Source organism: Dendrobates tinctorius, unplaced genomic scaffold (assembly GCF_039654945.1).
Source record: "Dendrobates tinctorius isolate UK_male_01 unplaced genomic scaffold, ASM3965494v1 ptg000003l, whole genome shotgun sequence".
In the NCBI taxonomy this organism is placed as follows: Eukaryota; Metazoa; Chordata; class Amphibia; order Anura; family Dendrobatidae; genus Dendrobates; species Dendrobates tinctorius.
Window position 1 is genome coordinate 36,797,486 of NW_027361671.1, and position 25,433 is coordinate 36,822,918.

The window sequence follows — 25,433 nt, forward strand, 5'->3', positions numbered from 1 at the left end:
ATCTGGCTACTTACCCCTTGGAGCATCGAGCTCAGAGCAACAGGCCACATTGCCTTCATTATTACCACCCTGCAAGCAGGCGCACACATAGAAATCACCGGGCCCATAGCAACAGTTCTAATTGGTCCCCCCAAACCTGTAGAATATATATACTGCTCAAAAAAATAAAGGTAACACTAAGATGCCACATTGTAGATATTACTGAATGAAATATCGCAGCTGCAAATCTTTATTCATCACATAGTGGCATGCGTTGAGAACAAGAAAACATAAAAATGATCAATGTAAATCAAAATTAATATCCCATGGAGGTCTGGATTTGGAAGGTTACTCAAAAACAAAGTGGAAAATCAAATTACAGGCTGATCCAACTTCAGTGAAAATGCCTCAAGATAAGGAAATGATGCTCAGTAGAGTGTATGGCCTCCACGTGCCTGTTTGACTTCCCACCAACACCTGGGCATGCTCCTGATGAGTCGGCAGATGTTGTCATGAGGGATCTCCTCCTTGACCTGGACTAAAGCATCTGCCAACTCCTGGACAGTCTGTGGTGCATGAAGCGAGACATGATGTCCCAGATGTGTTCAATTGGATTCTGGTCTGGGAAACGGGTGGGCCAGTCCATAGCTTCATTGCCTTCATCCTGCAAGAACTGCTGACACACTCCAGCCACATGAGGTCTGGCATTGTCCTGCATTAGGAGGAACCCAGGGCGAACCACACCAGCCTATGGTCTCACAAGGGGTCTGAGGATCTCATCTCGGTACCTAATGGCAGTTAGGCTACCTCTGGCGAGCACATGGAGGGCTGTGCGGTCCTCCAAAGAAATGCCATCCACAACCATTACTGACCCACTGACAAACCGGTCATGCTGATGGATGTTGCAGGCAGCAGATCGCTCTCCACGGTGTCTCAAGACTCTGTCACATGTGCTCAGTGTGAACCTGCTTTCATCTGTGAAGAGCACAGGGTGCCAGTGGCGAATTTGCCAATCCTGGTGTTCTGTGGCAAATGCCAAGCGTCCTGCATGGTGTTGGGCTGTGAGCACAACCCCCATCTGTGGATGTCAGGCACTCAGACCATCCTCATGGGGTCGGTTTCTAACCGTTTGTGCAGACACATGCACATTTGTGGCCTGCTGGAGGTCATTTTGCAGGCGCTGGCAGGGCTCCTCCTGTTCCTACTTGCACAAAGGCTGCGGTAGCGGTCCTACTGCTGGGTTGTTGCCCTCCTACAGCCCCCTCCACGTCTCCTGGTTTACTGGCCTGTATCCTGGTTGCGCATCCAGCCTCTGGACACTACGCTGACAGACACAGCAAACCTTGCCATAGCTTGCATTGATGTGCCATCCTGGATGAGCTGCACTACCTGAGCCACTTCTGTGGGTTGTGTCAGGAGCACCGCACTGCACTTGCTCACTGAGCCAGTGCGCGTGTCCTGAGTACAAAGACTGTGCACAAAGATACCTGCGGAGCGGGCAGCAGTGGTGACAATGCATGCTCCAGGACCTGAAGCACGTGACTGCTGGGGGCGTGGTCTAAGCTCAACAGAGCTAGGAGCTGCAGGGAAACTCCTAGAAAGGTAACTACAGGACAATGTTACCAAGGGGCATAGACAGAGACAGAAACCAGATCAAGCCGAGGTCAAAGCACGAGATAGCAATACAGTACCAAAGGATTAGACAGAATGGATAGTCAGGACGTAGCAATAGGTCAAAAAACCAGAACAGGCATTAGACAGTACAATAGGGGTAAACTGTAACGGAGTAACGATAGCCAAGCCAGGAGGTCAGAACCAGAAAAGACAATAGTACCAAAACGAGAGATGGAGTACAGAGTGAAGAAACAAGCCGGGTCATACACGGGAAGCAAACAAACAACGCAGAGTACACGCACACCAGGGGTCAGACACACGAGAACAGCAGTATAACTGACAGAGAATGCTAGTTTGGAGTGAGTATAAATACCCCTCCCAGATCCAAAGAGAGGCCGGCAAAAGTTAACAATGTGAGAACAGAACATTAACCATGTCCTAACCATGACAGGTTGTAGAGTCCGTCTCATACTACCACGAGTGTGAAAGCACAACCAACATTCAAAAGTGAGCGAAACAAGAGCCAGAAAGCATTGGTACTGAGATGTGTTCTGTGGTCCCCACCTGCAGAACCACTCCTTTATTGAGTGTGTCTTGATAATTGCCAAAGATTTCCATCTGTTGTCAATTCCATCTGCACAACAGCATGTGAAATTGATGGTCAATCAGTGTTGCTTTCTAAGTGTACAATTTGATTTCACAGAAGTTTCATTTACTTGGAGTTATATTCTGTTGTTTAAGTGTTCCCTTTATATTTTTGAGCAGTATATATATATATACATATGTTCACCGTGCATACATAAATCCTTTCATTTGATTCTGTTGGTTCTAGCACAGTCATACTTGCAGTCTAGTGACAACTCATACAGAACACTGCAGACGTGGCTGACACTCTGGTTGGCAAATGACAGCAAGTGTACAAAGCGCCTCTTCGTGCTTATGTGATAACTGATGGAACCAGCTGAGCCCTACCATGTATATATTACATTAAATTATATGACTGGTATATATTCTATCTGGTATCTGGTAGTAGACTACAAATGAGAGTATGGTATAATGTAGCAAACTGCACTATTACATACAATGGTATCCTGTAATAGATGTACTTAAAATGTTTCCTTTCTTTCACCATGGCTGTTGAAACCACTGTATGACATCCATAAGAGGCACCTGTTTAACATATGCATCATGGTGTATATGCTGAACAGAGGCCAAAAAAATAACGTTATCCCCAATCCTAATGATAGAGATAACTTACTGATTGTTGTACATCTGACCACTGGAACCTACCTTCACCAGCGATCCTGAGAACAGGACTCTGCAGCTCAGCCACAAATGGATTGGAGGGGCACATGCCTGACTTCTGCTTTATTCAATATCTATGGAACTGATGGAAATAGCCAAGCGTAGAGTTCAGTAGCTCTATAGAAAATGAAGACAGCAGAGGCCAAGCATGCACAACTCTGCTCCATCCAGGACGAGACTGCTGAGCCCTGTTCTCAGAGTCTACAGGGGATCTAGCGGTCGGATCCCCAGTGATCAGCAAATTATCCTCGATCCTATAGGTTGGAATAAATTGATTATTTGATGAATAACCCCTTAAAGAGCCAGGTTGATTTTCCTTTTCTTCACAAGTACAGAACCAAAAATAAATAAGTTCACACGCACACGCACGCACGTGCTTCTCACAAAATTAGAAATACATCAAAAAGTTAATTTATTTCAGTTCTTCAATACAAAAAGTGAAACTCATATAATATAGAATCATTACAAACAGAGTGATGTATTTCAAGTTTTTATTTCTGTTTATGTTGAGGATTATGGCTTACAGCCAATGAGAACCCAAAAGTCATTATCTCAGTAAAATAGAATACTCTATAACACCAGCTTGAAAAATGATTTTATAATCAGAAATGTTGGCCTACTGAAATGTATGTGTAGGGAAGGTGACCTGACGAACGGACGGACTTGTCAGAATAGAGAAATATAGGTTTGCACAGGTGTCAGTTATTACAGTGGGGAAACAGCTAGGAAAGTGTAGTGGACGTGCAGTACCTTGGGTTGACCATTAGAGGGCAGGGAGGAGTGTCAGCATAGGACTTGACATCAGCTTAGGGCTTAAGAAACCGTTGGTCATGGGGGGCGGAGTTAGAGGGAACCGGGAAAGATATAAATTTGACAGGAAGGTTCCAGAAAGTTCCAGTCCCCAGGGGGAGCTCAAGTGACGAGGAGTGTTATGATTGAGTCACCGTAGGAGGCAAAAACAGAAATGCTAGCTTAGTCCAGAAAACCAGAGAGGTTGGCAGCTATCGGATTGCAGACCCCTGATCCTATCCACAACAACTAACAGTAGCCGTGGGGGGTTCCTACGATGCCCTAGACCCCTCGATCACAGCCGGAGAATTAAATAGGCCTAAAGAAAGAAAGGGGAAATCTAAACTGCCCCAGAGCAGACCCCAATGCAAAAGGCAGCCCCCAACAAATAATGACGGTGAAGCAAGATGAAAACACTAACACAGACAGAAAGATAGACTGAGCAAAGACGGGGCCCAAGCTAACTAGATAGGAAAGGACAGGAAGGCTGCTGTCTGCAATCCGTGAAAAACCCTATGAAAATAAGAGCCAACAAACTGACAGTGAAAAAGGCCCTGAAGACGCTAGGCTTCAAAAAAGCTATGTCAGTACTCAGGGATATTCTGAAGACAGAGGAACCGGCAAAAGGAGATTCAGCTCACCCCAGCAGGGAATGGCAGAATCCAGAAAAGCAAGGAAAACAAAAACAAAACACAAATGCTAACAGGCAAAGCAGAAAACTTAGCTTTAGAGGAGCAGGAATCAGACTGGTGTCCTAGAAGTCCACAGAGAAATCACCAGCAGGGCAGAAGGGCGTCGGCAGCCTTATATCCAGTCTATGACTCCACTCAGCCAGTCATCCTCATTAGGCTCAGGTGCCTGATAATCAGGCTCATTACCTTCCTTTACCAGAATAAGGAGTTCACCAGACCTCAGTGACGAAGGGGAAAATGAACTCACAACAGTACCTCCCCCTTGAGGAGGGGTCACCGAACCCTCAACCACGCCACCAGGGCGATCAGGGTGAGCCCGATGAAAGGCACGCACCAATCTTTTGGCATGAATATCAGAGGCAGAGACCCAGGAATTATCCTCCTGACCATAACCCTTCCACTTAACCAAATACTGGAGTCTCCATCTAGCCAGACGGGAATCCAGTATTTTCTCTACCTCATATTCCATGTTACCTTCAACCAATACAGGGTCTGGAGGTGTCACCCCAGGAACAACTGGTTCAACAAACCTCTTCAACAAGGACTTATGGAACACATTATGGATTTTAAATGTGACAGGAAGAGCCAAACGAAAAGAGACCGGATTAATAATCTCCAAAATCTTGTAAGGTCCAATAAATCTAGGCTTAAACTTAGGAGAAGCCACCTTCATAGCAATATTTTTTGATGATAACCACACCATATCACCAACCTTAAACTGGGGACCAATGGTCCTATGTCGGTTGGAAAACCGCTGGGCCTTCTCCTGGGAGAGAGATAACTTATCCACCACTTGGTCCCAGATCTGGTGCATTCTCTCCACCACAGTGTCAACACCTGGGCAGGCAGAAGGCTCCACCTGCCCTGAAGAAAATCGAGGATGAAACCCAAAGTTACAAAAAAAAGGTGACATCAAAGTGGCAGAACTAGCTCTATTATTTAAAGCAAATTCGTCCAAGGGCAAAAATGAAACCCAATCATCCTAATCAGCGGAAATAAAACATCTCAAATACGACTCCAAGGTCTGGTTTGTTCTCTCTGTCTGCCCATTGGTCTGAGGGTGAAAAGCAGAGGAGAAGGACAACTGAATTCCCAGCTTGGAACAGAAAGTCCTCCAAAATCTAGACACAAACTGAACTCCTCTGTCAGATACAATGTTCTCAGGAATCCCGTGTAAGCGAACCACCTGTTGCAAAAACAGGGGCACCAACTCAGAGGAAGATGGCAACTTAGGGAGTGGTACAAGATGAACCATCTTAGAGAACCTATCACAAATCACCCAAATAACAGTCATTCTTTGAGTGACCGGCATATCAGAGATGAAATCCATTGAAATATGGGTCCATGGCCTCCTGGGGACCAGCAAAGGCATCAACAACCCACTAGAGCGAGAACAAGATTTAGACTGGGAGCAAGTCCCACAGGACTGCACAAAATTCCTGACATCATGAGACAAGGTGGGCCACCAAAAAGAGCGACTCACCAGATCTCTAGTACCAAAAATACCTGGATGACCAGCCAATGCAGAGCAATGAACTTCAGACATCACTCTCTTCTTCCACTGGTCAGGAACATACAACTTTCCACTGGGACAATACTCAGGTTTGTCCTCCTGGAACTCTTGCAGAGCAAGTCTCAAATCGGGCGAGATGGCAGAAAGAACTACCCCTTCGCCTAAGATGGTAGCAGGCTTGGTCACCACAGGAGAATCAGCAAAGAAACTCCTAGAGAGGGCGTCTGCCTTGACATTCTTAGTTCCAGGAAGAAAAGAGACCACAAAATCAAAACGTGTAAAAAACAAGGCCCACCTAGCCTGTCTAGGGTTCAAGCGTTTAGCCGACTCTAGGTAAATCAAATTCTTGTGGTCAGTGAGGACCACAACTTGATGTTTAGCTCCCTCCAACCAATGTCTCCACTCCTCAAATGCCCATTTCATGGCCAACAGTTCCCGATTCCCCACATCATAGTTACGTTCAGATGGAGAGAACTTTCGGGAAAAGAAAGCACAGGGATTCATTTTAGATGTTACAGGATCCTTTTGGGACAAAACAGCTCCTGCACCAATCTCAGAAGCATCCACCTCTACCTGGAACGGGAGTGAGACATCAGGTTGCCGCAAAACCGGGGCGCAGGTAAATCTTCGCTTCAGCTCCTGAAAGGAAGCAACAGCCTCCGGAGACCAATTCAACACATCAGCACCCTTCTTAGTCAGATCAGTCAATGGCTTGGCAATACTAGAAAATTTTGCTATAAATTTCCGATAAAAATTAGCAAAACCCAAAAACTTCTGGAGGGCCTTCAAAGAAGTGGGCTGAACCCAATCATAAATGGCCTGTACCTTGGCCGAGTCCATTTCAATAGTTGACGGAGACAAAATAAATCCCAAAAATGAAATCCTCTGTACTCCAAAAAGGCATTTCGATCCTTTGACATACAGGGAATTCTCCCTCAAGATCCGGAACACAGTCCGAATATGCTCCACATGTGAATCCCAATCCTTGGAGAAGATCAAAATATCATCCAGATAGATAATCAAAAATTTATCGACAAAGTCTCGGAAAATATCGTTCATGAAGCACTAGAAGACAGAAGGGGCATTAGTGAGCCCAAAAGGCATCACCAGGTACTCAAAATGTCCCTCCGGAGTATTAAACGCTGTCTTCCATTCATCCCCCTGCTTAATGCGGTTAAGATTATACGCTCCCCTGAGGTCAAGCTTGGTAAACCAGCAAGCACCTCTAACTCTAGAGAATAGATCCGAAATCAGGGGTAACGGATACTGATATTTAATAGTAATTTTATTGAGGGCATGATAATCAATACAAGGCCTTAAAGAACCATCCTTTTTGGCCACAAAAAAAACCCCGGCACCTAAGGGTGAAGAGGATGGTCTAATATGACCCTTCTCCAACGCTTCCTTAATATAGGACCGCATAGCCTCGTGCTCGGGTACAGATAAATTGAAGAGCCGACCCTTGGGAAATTTACACCCCGGGCTTAGTTCAATTGCACAGTCATAACTCCTATGAGGAGGCAAGGACGCAGACTCATTCTCACTAAATACATCATAAAAGTCCGCCAAATAGTCAGGAACATCATGCGACTGAGGAGAGGTGGAAAAAACCGGAGCCTCACTAAAGGCACACCGACAACCCCAACTCACCACAGACACAGATTTCCAATCCAAAACTGGATTATGAATTTGCAACCAGGGAAACCCCAGAACAACGGCATCATGCAGACCATGCAACACCAAAAATCTGCAATTTTCTTGATGGTCTGGGGCGACCCGCATGACCACCTGGGTCCAAAACTGAGGTATATTTTTAGCCAAAGGAGTAGCATCAATCCCCCTCAAGGGGATAGGCGTCTGCAGAGGTGTCATCGGAAATCCACAACGTTTAGCAAAATCCAAGTCCATTAGGTTTAGCGCTGCTCCCGAATCCACAAAAGCCTTGGCGGAAAATGTGGACAGGGAGCAGATCAGAGTAATTGCCAGAAGAAACTTAGGTTGAACACCACCAACAGAAAACGTGTGTGCAAAGCGTTTCTCTCGTTTAGGACAAACAGAAATAATATGCGAGGCATCTCCACAGAAAAAACACAGCTTATTACGCCTTCTGAACTCCTGACGTTGCGCCCTAGACAAAACTCTATCACATTGCATAGGTTCAGACGTCTGTTCAACCGGTGGCAACACCTCTCGTGCAATCCTGCGTTCACATAAACGCCGATCAACCTGAATGGCTAATGACATAGAATCGTCCAGACCAGAGGGAACAGGAAATCCCACCATAGTATCTTTTACGGCTTCTGACAAACCCTTCCGAAAGAGAGCAGCCAAGGCATTATTCCAGGTAGTAAGGACCGCCCACTTTCGGAACTTTTGACAGTACAACTCTGCAGAATCTCGACCCTGGTTCAATGCCAACAGGGTCTTTTCAGCCTGATCAATAGCATTAGGTTCGTCATACAACAACCCCAAAGCTTGAAAGAATGCATTCACATTAGTCAGAATAGGATCATCTGGTTTCAAAGAAAACGCCCAATCCTGGGGATCACCACGCAGCAAAGAGATGACAATTTTAACCTGCTGCGCGGAGCTCCCTGACGAGTTAGGCTTCAAGGCAAAAAATAATTTACAATTATTTTTGAAACTCAAAAATTTAGATCGATCCCCAAAAAATACATCAGGTGTAGGGATCTTTGGTTCAACAGCATGCGAACGAGCAAGGTAAGCGGAAATTCCCCGCACTTCCGCAGCGAGCTGCTCCACACGATCAGACAATTGCTTTAACTCCATTGAGAGAAAAAAAAATTCCCCCTACGGCCTCAGAGATATAGAGGAAAGAATATATACACACTTTTTTTTTTTTTTTTTTTTTTAAACACAATTCTTTCCTGCTATTGAGTACCCTAGGATCTGCGGTATGGCGGGTGATTCTGTTATGATTGAGTCACCGTAGGAGGCAAAAACAGAAATGCTAGCTAAGTCCAGAAAACCAGAGAGGTTGGCAGCTATCGGATTGCAGACCCCTGATCCTATCCACAACAACTAACAGTAGCCGTGGGGGGTTCCTACGATGCCCTAGACCCCTCGATCACAGCCGGAGAATTAAATAGGCCTTAAGAAAGAAAGGGGAAATCTAAACTGCCCCAGAGCAGACCCCAAAGCAAAAGGCAGCCCCCAACAAATAATGACGGTGAAGCAAGATGAAAACACTAACACAGACAGAAAGATAGACTGAGCAAAGACGGGGCCCAAGCTAACTAGATAGGAAAGGACAGGAAGGCTGCTGTCTGCAATCCATGAAAAACCCTATGAAGATAAGAGCCAACAAACTGACAGTGAAAAAGGCCCTGAAGACGCTAGGCTTCAAAAAAGCTATGTCAGTACTCAGGAATATTCTGAAGACAGAGCAACCGGCAAAAGGAGATTCAGCTCACCCCAGCAGGGAATGGCAGAATCCAGAAAAGCAAGGAAAACAAAAACAAAACACAAATGCTAGCAGGCAAAGCAGAAAACTTAGCTTTAGAGGAGCAGGAATCAGACTGGTGTCCTAGAAGTCCACAGAGAAATCACCCGCAGGGCAGAAGGGCGTCGGCAGCCTTATATCCAGTCCGTGACTCCACTCAGCCAGTCATCCTCATTAGGCTCAGGTGCCTGATAATCAGGCTCATTACCTTCCTTTACCAGAATAGGGAGTTCACCAGACCTCAGTGACGAAGGGGAAAATGAACTCACAACAGAGGAGACTGTGACAGTTGCCGCACTGTGAGGAAAACCCAACCAGGGGGACTGAGGAGAAAGGAAGTCAGGGGGTGGTCCTGACAAGAAGTACCGCAGTACAGACGAGGCCCCGGGGAAACACATACCGAGTTGAAGACGATACCTGACCAGAAAAATTACTGTTGGTGTACGGGCCTAAGGCGGCCACAGTGACCGAGCTGACAGGAACGTCGTTAAGCAGAAAGGGACAGTACGTGTATTTACGTCCCTGGTGATAAGTACGGTGTGTGTGTAACGGGGCCTGGACACGGAGGGCCGTGAAGAGAATTGGCGGTGTATTGTGAGGGCCGTCAGTCGGACGGTGGGAAATAAACTTGGATCTGTTGCACCCGAAAACTGCCTCCATCTTGTGTCTGTACGTTACTGCGTGATATACAGAGTGACCACCCCCCAGCCCAGCCCACCGACCCTATACTTGGCGTAGTCGGCAGGATCAACACCGCTAATACAATATCTTCTGCGGCAGGCCTGCCTCTGAGGGATGTAAACAGACTTGGACTGCACTGTTTGGATTATAAACACCTGTGGATTACAAATTGCCAACCAGTGGATTACAAATTGGGAGCGCTGTGGCGTATCTGCGTTGCCAACAGAGGATCCGGGGCGGTACCAGGTTTGGAGCAAGATGGCGGTGCTGCTTCAGCGCAGAGGAGAGGTCCGGGTGTTTGCAGTCATTCTGGATGGACTGGGACCACCTCCTACGTACCCCTGGGGACAGCAATATGTACCAGGAGGCCGACGCTCCCGCATACTGGACCCTGGAAGGTGGGTGGAAAGGTCTGCCGTCGCCCCACCACCCAGCAGAGGGAGTGGCACCGAGGAAAAGATTGGCTGCGGCTGTTTGGCGCCATTCGATTGCAGCGGAGTGAAGAGCGGAGACTGCAGGAGCGGCCGCGGAAAGATGTGACGGAGACCGCGGCGCCAGGGAAGGTGAGAGTTCCCCCGGCTCTGCCAGCGGCTCTGCGGGTGGCCCCCGCAACTCAGCCACAGCACGCGGCCTCCTGTGATCCCGAAAGGCTGGCCAAGGAGGACTCCACTGTCTATGCGGAGCTGAGTGGGCCCTCCACTCCCAGCCCCGAGCCACCCCGCCCAGTGACGCCACGCCTGATGTTGCCGGTGCAGAGCCTGTTTCCAGAAGACGCTGTTGCGTCACCCCTGCAAGGGGTAACATCCTCCCTGAAACCAGCTGTTACTCCGGTTATGCTGGCTCCGGCTGAAGCTCCGGATGGAGCCCACCCTGCGGCCGCGGTTATGCCGGCATTGGAACTGGCTGCGGCCTATTTATCAGGCCCTGTGGCCCAACATCCGGAAGACCTGTTGGCCCCTATCCGCCACCCGGCCCCAGCGGCTGCTGGGCTGCAGACATCACCAGCTGCCTCTGCCCTGTTTTTTTTCCCCAGCTAAGTCCCGCCCACCGGACTCCCAGGCTCACACCAGACCCTCCATTTGGGTCGCCGAAGTGGTGAAAAGGAAGAAAGCCAGGGAGAAGGAAGTATGGAACCTGCTTCATGCAAAGGGGGAGGCTGGCATGGCGGCGACATGATCTATGGGACGGCTCGTGTATACGAATATACCCAGGGGGTATGGGTTCATACACGATCTGGCTACCGGCCAGAAGGTTTATCTTAATGTGGCCTCTATTCGTCACGGCCAGGCTCTACACAAGGGGGACTTGGTGTCATACTACAAAGAGTACTGTCCTCGCGACTACTACGCGGTAGCTGTGATTGATGAGTCCGAAGGTCACGAGCCCCCGTAGAATGAACTCACAGGACATTCCTTACATCCCGGGAGCTCCCCGGCTGTGGGGCCCCTCGCTGCTGGCCACTAGGAGGTGGCTTGAACTTTCAAATTTTCGTTGCACCGTTGTGCAAATCACAAGGACAGTTTGCGTCCAAGTTAATGGAAAAAAAAAAGTTTAATATAAAATTTAAAGTTTTTGTGTGTTAAGCCTGACAAAAGCGGGGATATAAGGAGAAAGGAAGTGTCCATGTTAAAGGAAGGGGGAGGAGAAAATCTGTTATGTTTATGTTTATTATATGTTGGTTTTAACAAGCAATAGAAAAAATGTAAGAAAATGGGGTACTTGTGATATTAAAGAGTTGTTCTGATGTATGATATGCACAAGAAAATGCGACAGGTCCTGGTAAGAGAGGGTTTGAGCGACCAAAGGGAAGTGTGAGATCCAAAGGGGTCTATGTGTTGAGAAGGTCTGGGAGACCGAGACGCCGACCATGACGTGTAACCAAAAGAAAGGCCAAGAGATGGAAGACGTGAGAAAGACAGTCATCCTAGGTCAGGTCCCTGACACCACGGACACCCCTGAAGGAAGAAGGCGGAAACCGACAATGATCTGGTAGGTGTAAGGCCTCGATCATGGTGTACCGGATAGTGGAAGGTGACAGTAGGGGAGAGTAGGGGAAGGTACACGCTGGAAAGAGAATCCAGGTGTACCTAGCCCAATTTGAAAGACGTTGTCATGTGGCGTGCGCGCTGGCGAGTAGCAGTAGGCTGCTCGGAGCATGGTGCTCCCGGTTTGGTTTGGCCCCCGCGGGTAGTGGGTTTGGCCCAACAGCTGGTCCGACAACAGAAGGTAGGGTAAGCTTCAGAACGACGAAGGCAGGGATTACGATTGTCGAGGACGACAATAGACAAAGGAAGGGTGAGTGTAGGGAAGGTGACCTGACGGATGGACGGACTTGTCAGAATAGAGAAAGGAAGGTCTGCACAGTTTAGTCAGGTGTCAGTTATTACAGTGGGGAAACAGCTAGGAAAGTGTAGTAGACGTGCAGTACCTTGGGTTGACCATTAGAGGGCAGGGAGGAGTGTGAGCATAGGACTTGACATCAGCTTAGGGCTTAAGAAACCGTTGGTCATGGGGGGCGGAGTTAGAGGGATCCGGGAAAGATATAAATTTGACAGGAGGGTTCCAGAAAGTTGCAGTCCCCAGGGGGAGCTCAAGTGACGAGGAGACTGTGACAGTTGCCGCACTGTGAGGAAAACCCAACCAGGGGGACTGAGGAGAAAGGAAGTCAGGGGGTGGTCCTGACACGAAGTACCGCAGTACAGACGAGGCCCCAGGGAAACACATACTGAGTTGAAGACGATACCTGACCAGAAAAATTACTGTTGGTGTATGGGCCTAAGGCGACCACAGTGACCGAGCTGACAGGAACGTCGTTAAGCAGAAAGGGACGGTACGTGTATTTACGTCCCTGGTGATATGTACGGTGTGTGTGTAACGGGGCCTGGACACGGAGGGCCGTGAAGAGAATTGGCGGTGTATTGTGAGGGCCGTCAGTCGGACGGTGGGAAATAAACTTGGACCTGTTGCACCCGAAAACTGCCTCCATCTTGTGTCTGTACGTTACTGCGCGGTATACAGAGGGACCACCCCCCAGCCCGGCCCACCGACCCTACATATGTTCAGTAAATGCACTCAATACTTGGTCCGGGCTTCTTTTGCATCAATTACTGCATCAATGCGGCGTGGAGACGATCATCCTGTGGCACTGTTGAGGTGTTATGGAAGCCCAGGTTGCTTTGATAGCAGCCTTCAGCTCGTCTGCATTGTTGGGTCTGGTGTCTCTCATCTTCCTCTTGACAATACCCCATTGATTCTCTATGAGGTGGTGGTCAGGCGCATTTGCTGGCCAATCAAGCACAGTGATACTGTGGTTTTTAAACCAGGTATTGGTACTTTTGGCAGTGTGGACAGGTGCCAAGTCCTGATGGAAAATTACATTTCCATCTCCAAAAAGCTTAGACGGCTGCGCTGACTTTGGTCTTGATAAAACACAGTGGACCTACACCAGCAGATTACATGGCTCCGCAAACCATCACTGATTGTGGAAACTTCTCACTAGACCTCAAGCAGCTTGGATTGTGTGCCTCTTCACTCTTCCTCCAGACTCTGGGACCTTGACTTCCAAATGAAATGCAAAATTTACTTTAAACTGAAAACAACACCATGGACCTAACAATCCAGTTCTTTTTCTCCTTGGTCCAGGTAAGACGCTTCTGGCGTTATCTATTGTTTATGAGTGGCCAGACACCAGGAATGCGACACTTGTAGACCATGTCCTGGATACTTCTGTGTGTGGTGGCTCTTGAAACAATGACTCCAGCGGCAATCCACTCCTTGTGAATCTTCCCCAAATTTTTGAATGGCCTTTTCTTAACAATCCTTTCAAGGCTGTGGTTATCCTGGTTGCTTGTGCACCTTTTTCTACCACACTTTTTCCTTCCACTCAACTCTCCGTTAATATGCTTGGATACAGCACTCTGTGAACAGCCAGATTCTTTAGCAATGACCTTTTGTGGCTTACCCTCCATGTGCTTGACTGCTGTCAAGCCAGCAGTCTTCCCAATGATTGTGGAGCCTACTGAAACAGACTAAGGGACCCTTCAGAAAATGCTGCAGTTCTGCTAAAGTGTCATGTATCTATTCAGCATCAACATATACATAATAAAAGCATGCTAGATAGCCCATATTCTCTGCTTTAACACAGAAAATGCTGCAGTTCCATAAATAGGAAAGTAAATAATTTCAGATTGCAGACACAAACATGCCCCAAAAAAACCCAAAACCTTTGTAGGTCACTTATCTGAGTATTGTCAATGTCATCGTCCCGTCGCTACGCGTTTCACCCCCTGTTAATTTAAGGGCTCATCAGGGGACCACAGATAGGAGCACGCCATAGTGGCTTAGTTGTCAATGTTGATGCTGAATAGATGCATGACACTTTAGCAGAACTGCAGTATTTTCTGTGTCTCATTAAAGCAGAGAATAAGGGCTATCTCGCACGCTTTCATGATGTATATGCTGATGCTGAGTAGATGCATGACGCTTTAGTCCATTAGGACAACTGCATATTTGCACTTTATTATTGAGCAAGTTATTAAAACACTGTAGGGAAAGCTCTTAGATAGTAATTCAACAATATCTAGGTAGTGGAATTCTTGGCCAGCTAGTCTTTTATATGGCCCAGTATACGGGATAACTGGTCGGCTCAAGAATACCTTCTTGTGAGGGTCCGTCTGAACATTTACGTCTATAATGGGACTAATATCCTTACAAAAGAATTAGCGTTTTACTATGCTCAAATTAAGGCATTGTTCTTGACTCAATCTAGGAGCATTAAAGAATATTGTTGTTCATACAAGCAATTTTATTTGCCATTGGTTACTCAGCATCATATCTGTGTCAGGTTTGTGGTCTAGGTGTGGTTTTGTTAAGTTTTGTCTTTTTGCATTGTCTATTGTGTTACGTGTGTAGTCCTTTATTTATAGGGGACTATTTTACATAAAAAAATAAAGGAAAAAATTAATTGTGGGAAATTATTCTCACTTGTGGTTATTGGTTTCAAAACCTACCTGTCAAATAGTTGGTTTTAGCATTTTTCTTTTGTAATATATCTAGCTAATTGAGTAAACAATAAAGTTCATTTTTTATGGGGGTTTTCTCTACGGTGTTATCAATAAGTATTCCCAGTATAATAGAAGTATTTAAGGTGTTTTTAGGAACCATGAATACCAACATGTACTGTGACATACTGTAGCAGAGCATGATCCCCTCACTTCGGAAACTGGGCCGCAAGGCAGTACTCCAACATAACCTCCAAACACACCTCCGAGAGGACCACTGCCTTCCTAAAGAAACTGAAGGTAAAGGTGCTGGACTAACCAAACATGTCTCCAGTCCTAAACCATACTGAGCATCTGTGGGGCATCCTCAAGAGGAAGGTGGAAGAGCGCAAGGTCTCTAACATCCACCAGCTCCGTGATGTTGTTATGGAGGAATGGAAAAGGATTCCAGTGGCAACCTGTGAAGCTCTAGTGAACTCAATGCCCAAGAGAGTTAACCCCATCACGACCAGTGACACAGCATATGCGTCATGAAAGTCGGTGCCATTCCGACCAATGACGTATAACCTGTGTTATGACTTCAAAGCCACCCTGCGGGTCGGGTGACTGGGGTCAATGAAAGGTCACCCAACCCCCAGATACAGGGGGCTTTGTACTTCACCACAGGGGGCGTGGCTTCGCCCCCACATGGCTACGATCGCTCTGATTGGCTGTTAAAAGTGAAACAGCGAGAGTGATAGTAATATTTCATCAATGAAAATTGATGAAATATTACAATCCAGCCATGGCCGATGCTGCAGTAGCATCGGACATGGCTGGAGACCCAGATCCGACCCCCCCCACGACTCACGCCGCCGCCGTCATCATCTGCTCCCCTCCCCCTTCTTTCCGCTCTCCCCACCTTCCGACCCCCCCTCACCCCCCGGGTACCTCCGATGTCCCGCTCCGGCTCTCGGTGTCCCGTCGTACTGCTTCATGGGCATCGCCATCTTGGAAAATGGCGGGTGCATGCGCAGTGCGCCCGCTGGCTGCAGATTCATTCATTTTGATCACTCTCACAGTGATCAAAATAAAATAAAAAGTAAATAACCCCCCGTTTATCACCCACATAGGTAGGCACAACTAATAAAATAAAGAAAATATTTTTATTTTTCCGTTAGGGATGGAATTAGGGTTAGGGTTGGAATTAGGGTTAGGGTTGGGGTTAGGGTTGGAATTAGGGTTAGGGTTGATATTAGGGTTAGGGTTGGAATTAGGGTTAAGATTAGGGTTACGGATGTGTTGGGGTTAGGGTTGGCATAAGGGTTATGCTTGTGGTTAGGGTTATGGTTAGGGGTGGGATTAGGGTTGTGGTTAGGGGTGTGTTGGGGTTAGGGTTGGAGTTAGAATTGAGGGATTTCCACTGTTTAGGCACATCAGGGGGTCTCCAAACGTGACATGTTGCCACCATTGATTCCAGCCAATTTTGCGTTCAAAAAGTCAAACGGTGCTCCCTCCCTTCCAAGCCCCAACGTGTACCCAAACAGTGGTCTTCCCCAACATATGGGGTATCAGCGTACTCAGGAGAAATTGCACAATAACTTTGAGCATCTCTTTTCACCTGTTACCCTTGGGAAAATAAAAAATTGGGGGCTAAAAAATTATTTTTGTGGAAAAAAATGATTTTTTTAATTTCACATCTCTGCGTTATAAACTTTTGTGAAGCACTTGGTGTTTCAAAGTGCTCACCACACATCTAGATAAGTTCCTTGTAAGGTCTAGTTTCCAAAATGGGGTCACTTGTGGGGGAGCTCCAATGTTTAGGTACACAGGGGCTCTCCATACGCGACATGGTGTCCGCTAACGATTGGAGCTAATTTTCGAAAATGGGGTCACTTGTGGAGGGTTTCTACTGTTTAGGCACATCAGGGGCTCTGCAAAAGTAACAACGACCGCAGACCATTCCATGAAAGTCTGCATTTCAAAACGTCATTACTTCTCTTCCGAGCCCCGACGTGTGCCCAAACAGTGGTCCCCCCCACATATGGGGTACCAGCATACTCAGGACAAACTGGACAACAACTTTTGGGTCTAATTTATCCTGTTACCCTTGTGAAAAAAAATTGCGGGCTAAAAATCATTTTTTTGAGGAAAAAAATGATTTTTTATTTTCACGGCTCTGGGTTATAAACTTCTTTGAAGCACTTGGGGGTTCAAGGTGCTCACCACACATCTAGATAAGTTCCTTGGGGGCGTCTAGTTTCCAAAATGGGGTCACTTGTGGGGGTTTCCACAGTTTAGGTGCATCAGGGGCTCTGCAAATGTAACATGACGCCCGCAGACCATTCCATCAAAGTCAGCATTTCAAAATGTCACTACTTCCCTTCCGAGCCCCAACGTGTGCCGAAACAGTGGTCCCCTCCCACATATGGGGTACCAGCATACTCAGGACTAACTGGACAACAACTTTTGGGGTCCAATTTATCCTGTTACCCTTGTGAAAAAAAAAATTGCGGGCTTAAAATCATTTTTTTTTGAGGAAAAAAATGATTTTTTATTTTCACGACTCTGCGTTATAAACTGCTGTGAAGCACTTGGGGGTTCAAGGTGCTCACCACACATCTAGATAAGTTCCTTGGAAGGTCTAGTTTCCAAAATAGGGTCACTTGTGGGGGGTTTCTACTGTTTAGGCACATCAGGGACTCTGCAAACGTAACGACGACCGCAGACCATTCCATCAAAATCTGCATTTTGAAACATCACTACTTCCCTTCCGAGCCCTGACGTGTGCCCAAACAGTGGTCCCCCCACATATAGGGTACCAGCATACTCAGGACAAACTGGACAACAACTTTTCGGGTCCAATTTATCCTGTTACCCTTGTGAAAATAAAAAATTGCGCACTAAAAAATTTTTTGAGGAAAAATTTTTTTTTTTATTTTCACGGCTCTGCGTTATAAACTTCTGTGAAGCAACTGGGGGGTTCAAAGTGCTCACTATGCATCTAGATAAGATCCTTAGGGGGTCTAGTTTCCAAAATGGGGTCATTTGTGGGGGAGCTCCCAAGTTTAGGCACACAGGGGCTCTCCAAACACAACATGGTGTCCGCTAACGATTAGAGCTAATTTTCATTTCAAAAAGTCAAATGGCGCTCCTTCCCTTCTGAGCCCTTTCGTGCGCCCAAACAGTGGTTCCCCCCACATATGGGGTACCAGCGTACTCAGGACAAACTGGACAACCACTTTTGTGGTCCAATTTCTCTTGTTAGCCATGTGAAAATAAAAAATATCATGCTAAAAAATCATTTTTGAGGAAAAAAAATTATTGTTTATTTTCACTGCTCTGCATTATATACTTTTGTGAAGCACTTGGGGGTTCAATGTGCTCACTACACATCTAGATAAGTTCCGTAAGGGGTCTAGTTTCCAAAATGGTGTCACTTTTGGGGATTTTTCACTGTTTAGGCACACAGGGGCTCTCCAAACATGACATGGTGTCCGATAACGATTGGAGCTAATTTTCCATTCAAAAAGTCAAATAGCGCTCCTTCCCTTCCGGACCCTGCCGTGCGCCCAAACCGTGGTTTATGACCACATATGAGGTATCGTTGTACTTAGGAGAAATTGCCCAACAAATTTTAGGATCCTTTTTATCCTGTTGCCCATGTGAAAATGAAAAAACTGAGGCTAAAAGAAAATTTTTGTGAAAAAAGTACACTTTTTTTTACGGATCAATTTGTGAAGCACCTGGGGGTTCAAAGTGATCACTATGCATCTAGATAACTTCCTTGGGGGGTCTAGTTTCCAAAATGGGGTCACTTTTGTGGGGAGCTCCAATGTTTAGGCACACAGGGGCTCTCCAAACGCGACATGGTAACCGCTAAATATTCCAGCATATTTTCCATTCAAAAAGTCAAATGGCGCTCCTTCCCTTCTGAGCCCTTTCGTGCGCCCAAACAGTGGTTCCCCCCACATATGGGGTACCAGCGTACTTAGGACAAACTGGACAACAACTTTTGTGGTCCAATTTCTCCTGTTAGCCATGTGAAAATAAAAAATATCGTGCTAAAAAATCATTTTTGAGGAAAAAAAATTATTTTTTAATTTCACTGCTCTGCGTTATATACTTTTGTGAAGCACTTGGGGGTTTAATGTGCTCACTACACATCTAGATAAGTTCCGTAAGGGGTCTAGTTTCCAAAATGGTGTCACTTGTGGGGGTTTTTCACTGATTAGGCACACAGGGGCTCTCCAAACGTGACATGGTGTCCGATAACGATTGGAGCTAATTTTCCATTCAAAAAGTCAAATAGCGCTCCTTCCCTTCCGGACCCTGCCGTGCGCCCAAACAGTGGTTTATGACCACATATGAGGTATCTTTGTACTTAGGAGAAATTGTCCAACAAATTTTAGGATCCATTTTATCCTGCTGCCCATGTGAAAATGAAAAAACTGAGGCTAAAAGAAAATTTTTGTGAAAAAATGTACATTTTTTTTACGGATCAATTTGTGAAGCATCTGGGGGTTCAAAGTGATCACTATACATCTAGATAACTTCCTTGGGGGTCTAGTTTCCAAAATGGGGTCACTTGTGGGGGAGCTCCAATGTTTAGGCACACAGGGACTCTCCAAATGCGACATGGTAACCGCTAAATATTCCAGCATATTTTCCATTCAAAAAGTCAAATGGCGCTCCTTCCCTTCTGAGCCCTGCCGTGCATCCAAACAGTGGTTTATGACCACATATGAGGTATCGTTGTACTTAGAAGAAATTGCCCAACAAATTTTAGGATCCATTTTATCCTGTTTCCCATGTGAAAATGAAAAAATTGATGCTAAAAGAAAATTTTTGTTGGAAAAATTAAAATGTCCATTTTTTCTTTCCACGTTGCTTTAGTTACTGTGAAGCACCTGAAGGGTTAATAATCTTCTTGAATGTAGTTTTGAGTAGCTTGAGGGGTGCAGTTTTTAGAATGGTGTCACTTTTGGGTATTTTCTGCCATATAGACCCCTCAAAGTGGCTTCAAATGTGAGGTGGTCCCTAAAAAAAATGGTTTTGTAAATTTTGTTGTAAAAATGAGAAATCACTGGTCAACTTTTAACCCTTACAAAAAAATTGTTTCCAAAATTGTGCTGATGTAAAGTAGACATGTGGGAAATGTTATTTAGTAACTATTTTAAGTCACATAACTCTCTGGTTTAACAGAATAAAAATTCAAAATTTGAAAATTGCGAAATTTTCTAAATTTTTGCCAAGTTTCTGATTTTTTCACAAATAAACGCAAAAATTATCAACCTAAATTTACCACTGACATGAAGCCCAATATGTCACAAAAAAAACAATCTCATAATCGCTAGGATGCGTTTAAGCGTTCCAGAGTTATTACCTCATAAAGGAACACTGGTGAGAATTGCAAAAAATGGCCTGGTCATTAAGGTCAAAATAGGCTTGTTCATGAAGGGGTTAAGGCAATGTTTGAAAATGATGGTGGCCACACAAAATATTGACATTTTGGGTACCATTTGGCCATTTTCACTTAGAGGTGTACTTGCTTTTGTTGCTAGTGGTTTAGACATTAATGGCTGTGTGTTGAGTTATTTAGAAAACACACCAAATTTGCCTGCAAGGGCCCCCCTCTACCTCTGGACCCCACTGCAGTTGCAACGGCGGTATGTGAGCCTTATATTTTGCTGTAAATAAAACAGGCAAGTTGTAAGTAAGTTACATGGCAATTGTGTAGCTTCTAACGTGCGACCAGCGACAGAAAGTCCAATCTAACACATTTAGACTTTGTGATGTGGTATATTGCAGGTTGCAGTAGCACACGGTGAGAAATCAATACATTCAATGTTGTAATATGCCACTACGATTTCAGTATCGCCGTGTCACCTTAGCCTATATCTCACACTGAGAAACCTGCTCTAAGCTATTGGGGGCATATTTTCTTTTCACCACTGTGCTGATGCCTGCTTATGTTTGACTAGCTGCTGGCCGATTCTAAAGCATCAGGTACTCTACTGTAGACTATGACCTGCGGGAGATTAAAATAAAAAAAGTGATATACTCACCATCCGACGGCCCCCGGACTGTGTCCCTCCTTTCCACGCTCCCGACATCTTCCGTTCCCAGTAATGCTTTGCGCCAAAGACCGCCGTTGACGTCACTCTCGCGAGAGCGTGACGTCATCAGCGGTCTTTGGCGCAAAGCCTTACAGGGAACGGAAGATGCCGGGAGCGTGGAGAGAAGAGAAAAAGTCCGGAGACCGTCGGAAGGTGAGTATATCACTCTTTTTTATTTTAATTCTATTTTTTTACACGTTTATGGTACCCAGGGTCCGGAGGAATCTCCTTTCCTCTGGACCCTGGGTACCGCTAGCCGGTCATCTCCCGGCTGTGTCGCCGCTGACGCCCGTGCGCCCGGACATGAGTCGCGGCAACCGTCGGGAGATCAGCGGCTAGCGCCGCTGATCTCCCAATGGTAGCGGTGGCGTGCGTCCTTCTAATTGAGGACTGTGCCTGCGCACTGCGCCTGTCGCTGATTGGTCGAGGCCTGGCGGCCGCGATCAATCAGCAACGCAGGATTTTGGTTACAGACAGACACCATAAGACGATTATACAGTTTATATAGATTAGCATCATACAGATAGAAGAAGTACAGGCCCCAGTGAAAACTACCCGATAACATCCACTTTGAAAAAATAACTGATTAGGTGCCAAATACTTTGCTAAAATCTTTGCAATGGAAAAGGGGAAAAAATTATTCTGCTTTGTAGTCGCTATTACGTTGTGTAGTGAATAGTTTTGAGGCGCATGCTCGGGTTCTATCCGAGTATCTTGTAGTGCTTTACTAATATGCTCGAGTCCCTGTGGATGCATATTTTGTGGCGGTAGACAGATGTAACATGTGAGGATTGCTTGTTTGTTAGGTAATACCTGCATGTGTCACATCTGCCAACCGCCACAAATCATGCAGCCACAGGGACTCGAGCATATTAGCAAAGCACTACAAGATAACACCTGAGCATGCTTGGATAATACCTTATCCAAGCACTCTCGCGCAACACTAGTAGCCAGTTCAACATCAAAATTTGGTGAAAGGCTGTTAAATGTCCTGATTTTGCAAATTAAATAACGGTGAGCATGAACTGGTATGATTCACATACACATGAGGCAATGCAAAGTTCAACTTTATATGGTAGAGGCACAAATAGCCCACAGGACATACTGTAGGCACCTTCAGATATAGAACAATACTGTAAGATACTGTATGATGTGGTTGTAGTGGGAGAAATGATGGCAGCTCGCCTGCAATCTTATGTACTCTTTGGATGTGGCAACTGCTGTGAATCTGGATGGATTAAATAGCATTTAGAGCGCGCTCTCTCTCTGACATGTAATGAATGGTTCCTTTTAACAATTGTACAGTTAGACATGTTCTTTTATTCATAGATAAAAAGTAATGAACAATCACAGTGAGCCAGGATTAGAATAAAAGAAGACGTCTAACTGCTCGATTTTCTATAGGAACCATTCATTATCATTATCTGTTGGAGAGACAACATGCTCTAACTCAGTGTTTCTCAACTCCAGTCCTCAAGACCCACCAACAGGTCACGTTTTCAGGATATCCTTAGCATTGCACAGGTGATGGAATTAATGCTTGAGCAGGTGTTTTAATCACCTGTGCAATGCTAAGGATATCCTGAAAACATGACCTGTTGGTGGGTCTTGAGGACTGGAGTTGAGAAACACTGCTCTAACTCCTAATATTTTTTCTTTAATACAAAGCAAAGTTCAAGGCTCTCATGGCACCATGATACCTATCCACAGTTACTCTCTAATTTAAGGAATCCTAGAGTCAGAAACTCCTTGATTGTCCCTTTCTGCACTGCTAACGCTCCTCAGATGCTAGGAACATAGATATGGACACTTTCTCTTGTCGCCAAATCTGCTCATCTTAGCTGGGAACCTTCCAATAAAGCCCAGCCACCTTCTTCTCTTACCACCAGCACAAACTTCACTGGCCCTCCCCGCACAACACTGTAATGGCAATTGGGCATGCCTCTTTACTTAAGATGGACAAACATATCTTCTTCATTGTTGCTCTGGTAGATGAATCAATATCTCTCGTGTGCATCAATTACTTCACTTTTAAAAGGGCAGCTTGGTTAGACTCCTCTGGCTGCTTGGATACATCTGCCAACAAATATTGCTTTGTGTAAGGGTTTGCACTGTTCCACCCTACTAAAGGGTTCTTCTTATTTAAAAGTTGGTGTTCACTCACTCTCTGTAGCCTTGAGGACCATACATTTCCTGACTTATATAAAACACTAGATGGAGGGCGGTAATGTCACGATGGGGGGAGGCTTTGCAGTGTTGCGAATCTCTCCCCCCATGTGCTCACCCACCTGTCCACGTTCTCTTTCCCCATGTGCTGACTTCTCCCGTCTGTGCTCTCTTCTTTGACTTGTCTACCCCATGTGCTATCCCCCTTGTCTGCTGTCTCTATCCTTCCTGTGCTGTGTTCTCCCCTCATGTGCTGTCCCATTTGAGCTGTCTCCCCACTGTGCTCTGCCTCTCTCACCCCTGTGCGCTTTCACTCCTCCAGCTGCTGTCTTCTCCTCTCATGTCATCTCTTCTTTGACCTGTGTACCCCATGTGCTCTCCCCCTTGTCTACTCTCTCTCTCCACCACTGTGCTGTCCTCTTCCTTCATGTGTTCTCTCCGTACGGTCAGACAGACAATTTTTAAAATGAACTTTCGTTCGTGGAAAAATCACTTTATTGTGACCAGCTTGCCTGTAGAAATGTCGCACATCTGCCGCCGGGATCAACCGAATAATTCACTGCGCCTGCACGGAATTCGTGCAGGTGCAGTAAATCAGACCACCGCCATCTTTGCGCAGACAGATAGTGGCGGTCACATTAAAACTGCGCATGCACTCCTCTTGTACAAAGATGGAGGTGGTCAGTGAATCATTCGGCTGATCCTGGCGGTGGCGGGTTCGCGACGGTGTGTTCGCGACGGTGTTCCGCTGGTGGTACCGCGCAAGAGGCTACGTACGGCGTATACAGTGTGTTTGTGGTGTGTACGGTGTATACAGTGTGTTTGTGTATGTGTGGTGCGTACGGCATATACAGTGTGTGTGTGGTGCGATGGTGTTCCGCTGGTGGTACCGCGCAAGAGGCTGGTACTACCAGCAGTTTCCATATTGAGACACCCATCACTTGGGTGTCCCAATATGGCGCTTGGTGAACTTCCGCCGCTTGGAATTCTGGTATCCGGATCATCTGGACGGAACAGGATGTGAAGACATTACAAGGTAAGTATATATTAGATAATCCAAGTTTGTCCAATGTTGGGCAATCATTACTGTTCTATCAAGAAGCCCATAAAATATTTGCACTTGCCCCAAGCAATACTAATTGTCTATCAATGTTCTGGACCATCTGACAAGTCTGGCTGTGACTGTCACAAACTTTATCTAAGTACTCACAACAAGGTTGTTGCTCCCTCCTTATGAGCGTAACAGAATATAACTCAGGCTTGCCAAATACTTCAGTAGTTCAGCTCAACAACAGAGTTCAAATATACATATTCCTATAAGGGGTTGGGTCGATACTTCTCAGTTTAATCTTCTTACAGACATGCACAGGACAAGACACCAATGAGATGCATAATAATTTATTGACTATCACTGTCCCATGATTTCTTGTTTCTTACACATCTGTTTCCTGGCATTGCAGCTTGTAAGTAGGAGAAGTAAGCATGGCAGGAATACGAACTTGTTTTGAAGGTTCGCACAGCCTGTAAAAAAGGACCCAAACTGATTTTTCCTCTTTCTAATGTATAGGCTCCATAATTAACAGTTACAGTAGATATAAAGATTATGTTCAAATTACGTGTGACATTAAAGGTGGAAAATATGCTATGATTCTTTTCGGTATGATTTTTTTTATATGACAATATTATAAGAGGGGTATATGGCGTTTTTTATCCACTGTATATACGTCCTTGATTATATAGTTTCTTGAACACAAAAGTGCTTTGCAGCCGAGTAGAGCTGAAGAGATGAAATGAGAACGACCTGAGCACTTTATATTTTTGCTCCAAGATGATATATACAGTGCCTACAAGTAGTATTCAACCCCCTGCAGATTTAGCAGGTTTGATAAGATGCAAATAAGTTAGAGCCTTCAAACTTCACACAAGAGCAGGATTTATTAACAGATGCATAAATCTTACAAACCAAAAAGTTATGTTGCTCAGTTAAATTTTAATAAATTTTAAACATAAAAGTGTGGGTCAATTATTATTCAACCCCTAGGTTTAATATTTTGTGGAATAACCCTTGTTTGCAATTACAGCTAATAATCGTCTTTTATAAGACCTGATCAGGCCGGCACAGGTCTCTGGAGT

At 45.7% G+C, this 25,433-nt stretch overlaps 1 protein-coding gene across 2 annotated transcripts in view; it reads right to left on the minus strand.

Moving 5' to 3' along the window:
* The window catches only part of LOC141050066 (uncharacterized), a 145,245-nt gene that overhangs the window by 15,315 nt on the left and 104,497 nt on the right, over window positions 1-25,433 (minus strand). The gene's annotated exons all lie outside the window — the stretch shown is intronic.